Source organism: Apis dorsata, unplaced genomic scaffold (genome assembly GCF_000469605.1).
Source record: "Apis dorsata unplaced genomic scaffold, Apis dorsata 1.3 scaffold_88, whole genome shotgun sequence".
Taxonomy (NCBI): domain Eukaryota; kingdom Metazoa; phylum Arthropoda; class Insecta; order Hymenoptera; family Apidae; genus Apis; species Apis dorsata.
In genome coordinates, this window is record NW_006263386.1 from 562,998 (window position 1) to 571,716 (window position 8,719).

Consider the following 8,719-nt stretch of genomic DNA (forward strand, 5'->3'; position numbering starts at 1 on the left):
TTGTTCGAATTGGTCGACGACAAACAGGTCGTCACGATTTATAGGTTGATTCAGGTGCGATCATTTCACCTTGACTCATTATTCCAAATCGCATTCCACGTTCGTTAATCAAATTTGTAAACTGGTTCGCGTCGCATTTGCCATATCTGCCGATCTGGCAGACCGATTCGTCGTTAATCGATTCGCTCGGCTAATTAAAAACGATGCACGCCGCGGAGTGTAATATCTCGTGTTATGATTAAATGATAAGACGTTCTGTTAAAAGAAATATGATATGATTATATGCAGATATGCTTGCATGTTATGTTGTATTATTTTATTATAGATATTGAAAAATATTTTGAAATTTTAGTTTTATTCTTTTCATTTAATAAGCAATTTTATATAGTTATAAGCATTGTGAAATTATCAATTACTTAAAATAGAGAAATAAATACAATTCTTATTAGAAAAAAAATGTTATGTTTTTTATAATACATTGGAAATATTAATTATTATAATTAGTATAGATCATTAATATGAATTTAGAAGTTAAATAAATTATTGCAAAATCAAGACCTTTGTATTAAACAAAAAACAATTTAAATAATACTATTATTTAAAATATTTAATTATGAATCACAGAAGAAAGAAGTTTAAAATTGATAAAAAGACTATATTACACATTTAATTCATAATCAGGGAATATCTTAAACATTGACAAATCAAATATTTAACTTTCACAATATTACTATATTATTTGACATGTGATTTAATTTCACACCTTGATTTTATAAAAAAAGATAGCAAGAATTACTTTTCAATTATTTAATCAGCAATTAATCAATACATTTTACTTTTTTTTATGTATACTTTTTATTGTTTTTTATTGTTACAATATCTATATGCATTTATTGACCAAGTGCTTATTCTTATTATATGATCTTTATTTTAGATTTTTTATTTATTACGTTAAAACATAATTGAATATATTTATGCATAAGTAAATCGTGGATATTTCTGCAAATTATTATTTTCATAAATGTAATTATAAATTAAATATATGATATGATGCAATTTCATTCTCAAAATTTTATAATAACAATCTTACATTAGATATATATTTTTATACATTATATTCTGCATATTTAAATCAGAAATGTATGAATATTCGCAATCTACTTACAATAGAGAAAAAAAAATTAAAGATTTTAAAATATTCTTTTTACTCTTCTGAAAATAAAAATGAATAAAAATTTTTGACAAAGATTTATGATGAATTCTGTTAAGTTACAGAAATCAAATGATTATCTCCAATAAAATTGATCTGATTGTCCTCTGTGTGACTCAAACATTCATAATATCACTCTCACAAAACTTTTTTCTAAACACTGTTCTGTTTTAAATACGTTCAATCGAATATCAAGTCGTAATTCGCGCATATGCTGTTCAGTGCAAACAATAGGATAGTTATTAAGCACAAAGTTCGCCAAGTTTCCACGGCGAGTAGCGCAAGAAATTCCAGGAAACTTAAATATTTGCTCGGAATTATTATCGGCAGGTTTTAAGAACGATCTTTTATGCGGATCGGGATAACCGATAAGATGAAAAAACTCGTTCGAAAGAGTCCTCGAATACTCGTCCTAACGATGATCGCTCGATAAATCGTGCAAACAGCCCTCCTCTCCTTCTCTATCTCGACAAAATATTCCGTGTAAACAGTGGAACCGATTGTAAAACGACGATAAAATGGCTCATACGTAAGTCGCGTATCGCGTCCTGTTGTCGTTAAGATTCTATCGAGAAGAAATTAATTTTCGTCTCGGACAACATCATACTGTGATCGAGCGACGTTTATCCGAGGGTGTAAAAACATGTATAAGGGAGAAGAAGAAAAAAAAAAATGAAAAAAGTCTCATCGCGGTTTGCTCGGTTTTTGCGATTTTATGCGGTATTTGCCGTTTGAGAAGAAATTTTCCCTAGGTATCATTGAAGAATTAATAAGGGAAGGGAGAAAATTAAAACTATCGATGAGAAGAGAAAATCTTTTCTTAGTTCGATATATCATATTCTTTAAAAAACGATATCTTTTTATAACAGTTAAACAATTCTTGTTTTTTTATGATTAAAATAAATATAATATTTATTTTCAGAGATATATAATAATAAAAATAAATGTGATCTCACTTCAATATCCAATTTTCTATACGATTTTTCAATTTTTCCATATTATTAATAACAACTAGTTATCATATAATTTTTTCAATCACAATTAAATCAAAGCGATAATTTTATAAACTGTTTTTCAATTTCGCTACAAATGGATTTCCTCTTGTTCTCGATTAAGAAGAAGAAATGCATAATAAAGAAGAAGTAAAGTGGAAAAAGCGTGAAAGTATTAAAAAAGAAAAAGAGGAGAGGAAAAAAAAAAAAAAAGAAACGCAAAGAGTATAAAGCGTAAAAGCGTCTGTTCCCACCGATAAAAATGTCATCAACGCGATGGTCACGGTTTTTCTCGTCCCTCGTTTCCTTCGTTTCTCAGGGTACTTACACATTATTGCTTGCAATCGATTTGCATCGATATATCATCAGACTTATCGAGTCCGCTATAAATACGAACAATGGCGGAACCGCGACGATGATGACGCCTTGTTATCGCAAGCGCTTGCTTCGTTTGTGTCACCGCTTAGGACGACGCGAGGAAAAATACCATTATCGTAATTGTTCGCTCGGCTTTCGATCTACCTAACCCTTTTATAACTAATGAAAGATGGTTGTCTACGAGCATCCTCCCGTTCGAGCGGCGCTCGGGTTATTATCGAAATGATTTTCGCGCAAATTAAACATGGCGAACGGCATACGTCACCGCGCGATTTTTCAATTACGATTTTAAATTGATAGACGAAGGGCGATATATCGATCGAGTTATTAACGATGCTTTTTAATGTATCGAATAAGATTGCATTGCAGCGTCAAGGATAATAGTTTGAAGAGGAAAATTAATTTGTTTGTTCATGTATCTAATTGTACTTCGTAAATTTTTATATTTATAAATATAATAAATAATAATGTAATTATAAATATTTGTTCGAATAAAAGTAAAACAATTTTTTAAAATAAGTAATAATGAGTTTCTTAAAAAAAAACTTTGAAGGAAATTTACGATTGTTTTCAATTTAATAAAATGATATTTCATTTTAACGACAATCGAATAACAACTTTGGAAATATTATTATTAAAATTCTGTAGGGAATTTAAAAATTATATGTATTATAAAAAAAAAAGATTAAAAATATATCTATATATTAATCAGGTTATAATTTTTTGTAAAATATAAAATAAGTTTCTATATTTTTGACTTTTCACTTTATTCAGAAAGATAAAGAAATCTTAATATATATAGATAATTGATCTCTCAAATTCAAAATATCTTTATCTTAAAATAAATTTTTGTTTATAAAGTAAATGTTTTTCTTATTCGTTATTTTCAATTTCGAATAAAAAATCATTCTTATTAAAAATATAATTATTAATTACTTTATATTATTTTACGAAGAAAGAAAATTTTTGCGACATCTAATAGGTTAGTAAGAGAAACTCTCGAAAGGTTTTGATAGAACAGAATCAGTTGTATCTTGGTATTCCGATCACAGAAACGCTCTATCCGCTCCATCGTCAAAGAATTCCACTTTGCATTAGAGAGAAAATGTCGGAGCGGAAGTGCACTGTCTTTTCAAAAATTCTTTCTGTTGTCTATGATAGAATGACAATCTGTACTTTCAATTTCCCAAGAGAAAGTCGTCATGAAATGATAAACTCTTTATTGCTTTTGAAGTTTTATTAGATAAATAAAAAAGATTTGCAGAAATGCAGAAAATTAATTTATAATTTAAATTTCAACAGAACGACAATTGAATATAAAATTTTCATCCAAAAATTTAATGAAAATGCTTCATGAATTCATTGTAATTGAACACAATTTTAAATGTAAATTATTTTATGTTTAAATGTTAATTATTTTAAATGTAAATCCAATTTTATATCTCAACAAAATATTTTCTTCAGTTGTCTGCAGAACAGGTATTATAAATGATCATTTATTTCATTATATATTTTTCTATCAAAAAAATGAACGACAGAATTCTTGGTTATCTGATAAAATACGACCATGAAAACCGAATATGCAATTTGTTTTTTTACGTCTTGTTTGTTTTACGTCTTGTCGCGAATTTTATCGCAGACAGAAGAAATTGATTTGAAATGAAATGATTTAAAAATATATCGATAAACAAACAGTGATCGATAATGTCTTTTACTGGATTTTATTTGTTTTAATCGACTGGATGGATTTAAAATAACCTGATTAATTGAGATAATATCAATTAAAATGATTCAAAAAATTCGTTCGAAAAAATTATAATAAAAATATTTACGAAAACATCACGATGAATAGAAGATTATGAAATAATTTAAAAGAAAAAATATAAAATGTACTATTAGTTTTACTATTAATCATTAAATAATCTTATTTCTATTAATTAAACTTTTATATTTAAAAAAGATTATTTATCTTTTCTTCTTGAATTTTATTGCTATTGAATTAGGAACAAAAAGAAAAAAAAATAAAAATATAAGAAACCAAAGTTAATTGTTAATATATTATTTGTTATTAATTTATTAATAAAAAAGAAATATATTTTGAAATTCTTTAAAAATTTCTTTGCAATTAAGATAAAATATTTAGGTTTATCTTCTACTTACTAATAACAATTTGTTACTTAAATAAAAAAAAAATTGAAATTACGTTCTTCTAAATTTTATACTCATAAGATATTTATAATTTCATTTTCAAAATATTTGATTCTTCAAACTTAATCCTCCTTTTAATAGAATTGAATTTTTTTTCATGTTTGTTTTTTCTACGACTATTATACTTGATTAATTATACTTGAACTTGAACTGCGATCTCTATAACTTATTTTTTCCTCCTTTTTTTTTCTTTTTTTTTTTTTTCCATGATTTACGTCTATGTTTGTGCGAAAGATAATGCCAAAAAACTGACGTGTACTTTGTGAAATTATATGCGGGTGTGATAAACTTTAACGTTGCAACTGGCAATCAAAACCAAAAAGGCACCGACAAAAATTATAATCCTTATGTTTAAATGTTCTTGATATATTCGTAATCTATGATATATATCACATTATCGTATTAATTTTCAAACGAATCAAGAAATCTCATCGATTAAATTAATTTGAATTACGTAGAATGACATTAATATTATACAATTTTTAAAAATTATAAATATATATTACTTCATTTTTAGATATATCAAATATAACAGCAGAATGACAGAAAAAATTAATAAATCGAAAAATTAAATCATATTTACCATATTTTTAAAAAGAATCAAACTTTTTTGGAAGTAAATATAAAATCAAAAATAAAATTTGAGATATTTTTCATCGAAAAGAAATAAATATATTTTATTATTTCATTATTTATTAACCAATTAAAATATTATAAATATATAACATCGACTATAAAAGAATCACTCGTTTAATCCTATCATGGAAAAATATTCTGAATGCCACTTGAAAATTATTCTATAACCACTTATTCTATAACCAACCATTGATTTAAGGATTCATAGAGTCGAAAGGATTAATTGCATTAATAGAGTGCGAAATAATGGAAAAAAGCACCATGATAAATCCCTCGAAGTATCATCGCGAATCAAACAATTCTCAATATCCCTTAATCCTAATTGTTCCTCGACAATTATGGTCCCTGGCAATCTATGCGACGCCATTACATGAAGTTCATTAAGCGGTCGTTGCATAATTAAATGGATTGCTACCAAAACACACGCGCACGTGTCGACACACGCGCATACACACACACACGTACGCACGCGCACGGATAGTCCGCGTATCCAGTGCTATCATTAAAATCGGCCACGAAGTAAACGTTTCAGACGGTAAATATTTAAGTCGACCGCTAAGGGCTCGGTAATGAGAGTCGAGATGGATCGATATATGGCCACGTATACTACTTGCGTAGAAAAGGACGGATACGAGCGTTCGTCGGTCGCTGACACACTTGATAAATATTACCCATCGGGTGAAATTGCTTTCCCATTCTGTCCCTTCTTTAATACACCTTTACGCAATTGTGACTGTATCGTAGATAATTCCACTGGCCACCGTTTCATCCGTTTCTTATTTTCATCATTTGGCGCTGTTGCGAGTGTTATTTAATATAAACTGTTTCAAGATTTAAAATTTTTGGTGGAAAATTATTTTTGATCGATCCATGAATTTTAACGGATAAATATTTTCTTATATATGAACGGATATTTCGCTATTTGAATTTAGTTTTAGTATATATAGTTAAATTGTAAATTTGATTGTAAATCAAAAATTCAATATAAAGATAAATACGGAGTTAAATTTAAAAGTAATTTGAATTTAAATAACAATTAAATTAAATAGAGATAAACTTAATTCAAATATAATTTAAATATAATTTAATGTACCATCCATAAAAGTTTTTGAATGGGAAAAAAATTAGAAAATAAAATATTCATGTATTGAATTCTCTTTGAATAACAATTAAATTTTTTTTATCTTTATTCTTTAGAAATGTTCTTTTAATAAATTTGAAAAAAGAAGAATCAATTACTAAGACTGATACTGGACTAAGAATGGAAGAATCTTCGATCGAAACTTTCTAATGCAAATAGGATAGTAAAATTCTTCGGTATTTCGATATAAAATAGTATTTCATCGGTTTTATTTCTACGCAAATGGACAATTTCAATGAAACTACATGTTAGAATATGCAATTTTCTACAATATGCGTGTATCGAGAAAGAAAGAATGTATACGTAAAACTTTGCCAATAACCTTTCTTAGATCCCTGCTTCCTGTTTTACGATTTTCTTCTTTCATTTATTTTCAATCGCTTATCGATGCTTACGAGAAAACTTTTTCACGTGTTATCTACTCAAAACTATAGGAACGTTATTTTTCTATCAAGATGTTTTCCTACTTTTCTTCTTTCTTTTTCCTGTCATTCAAAAGCGATCAGCAAGAAATTTTGTAATGCCGATGCATTGCAACATTATATTTCCGTAATTTTGCATTTCATATCTTATCATTTAAATATTATTAATAATAACAGTAATTCTATCTTCTTTAATTTAATTTTAAATTTGATTATCGATTCTTGTTATCCGAATGATATAATCAATTAATCAAATTTATTTTCCCCAATTATTAATAAAAATATTCCTAAGAAATTTTTAAAAATTATTAAAAGATTCCTAAAAACTTCTAAAAAAAATCTAGTTACTTAAATATTTAAAATCTATCGTTACAAATAATTTCATAATTTTTTATCAAATAAAAAATTATCTTATATCTAATAATATTAATTAAAGTGGACAAATGAAGAATCAAATCTCGAATTCGTTCGAAATTAAATCTGAAATAAAATTCCAAATGTATTGTCGGAGGGGAGCTAAGAACAGGGTGGATACTGTGACGATGAGGCGTGTCACATCTCCCACAGGAATTATTTATATGGCGAGGTTTCATCGTAGAAAACTCCGGCAAACAATTTACAAACTGCGTGTAACCACTGTTCAGCCCGAACTTCTGCTTATTATAATCCCCCAAAGGATTATTACAGTGCCGCCATTTTACAGTACAATTTATCCTTCGAGTTCAACGAATCACGATTCATTTGTACCCTCCGGTAGTCGTCGAGAACATCCTTTTATCCTAGTCTTTTATCATGCTAGTAAATTGTATAAGATTATACATATCTCTCTTCTCAACGACAATAGAAAACAATGTTGTAGAAATATGCGCGGATTTTAAATCTTTTTTTAAAATAAAAATGTCGTTCCTCGAGGATTGTAGAGATTTATGGAAGTAGATATTGTAGAATATTGGCAATAAAGTGATCCAGATTTGTCTGTGAAAGATTTTACCATTACTTATTTCATATTTTATATTACTTTTTTATTAAATATTTACATTTTTCTTTAAGAAGTAAATTACATTTAATTTAAGAATATCTATAATAGAATATCTCAGTTTAATTTTTAGTTTATTTTTATTTAATATTTTTAGAATTTATTATATAATTTTAAAACATTTGAATCTTTGTAGCATTTAATATAATATTTTAGTTAGTTTTATTTCTATATGTAGAATGCACATTGAGATAATTTATATTGAAAAATTTGCCTATTATATATTATGCTTAAAAATATATATATTGTATTAAAATATTTTTTTTTAACACATTTCTAGCAAATTGAAAATATTAGAAAGAGATATATGGAGATACGTCATGTTAAAAATTCCTTTTCTTCAAATAATTAAATTATTTATACATTTATAGAACTATATTAAATATGTATCTTAATAGTTCAGACGATAATTTATTTATGAATATTTATTATACGTATACATATTACAAAATAATCGTTAACAGATGTAATGATGTAACGTCAAAAAGTAAGAGATAAATTAAAAATGTATAAATTAAAAATTTAAGTCACAAAAAAAAAAAAGATAGAAAATTAGTTAATTAATAGAAAATAAATGAAAATTATTTTCTACTAAAATATCATATATATTTTAAAAAAACCGATATTTCTTCGATAATGACACACCACATGTGTAAATGCAACAAAATGCGGTATTAGATATTTTTTTTTTTTTTT

At 26.4% G+C, this 8,719-nt stretch overlaps 1 protein-coding gene across 1 annotated transcript in view; it reads right to left on the reverse strand.

The window, feature by feature from the left end:
- Nucleotides 1-8,719, reverse strand: part of LOC102673319 (zinc finger and SCAN domain-containing protein 22-like) — a 29,003-nt gene that overhangs the window by 1,919 nt on the left and 18,365 nt on the right. The window lies entirely within an intron of this gene.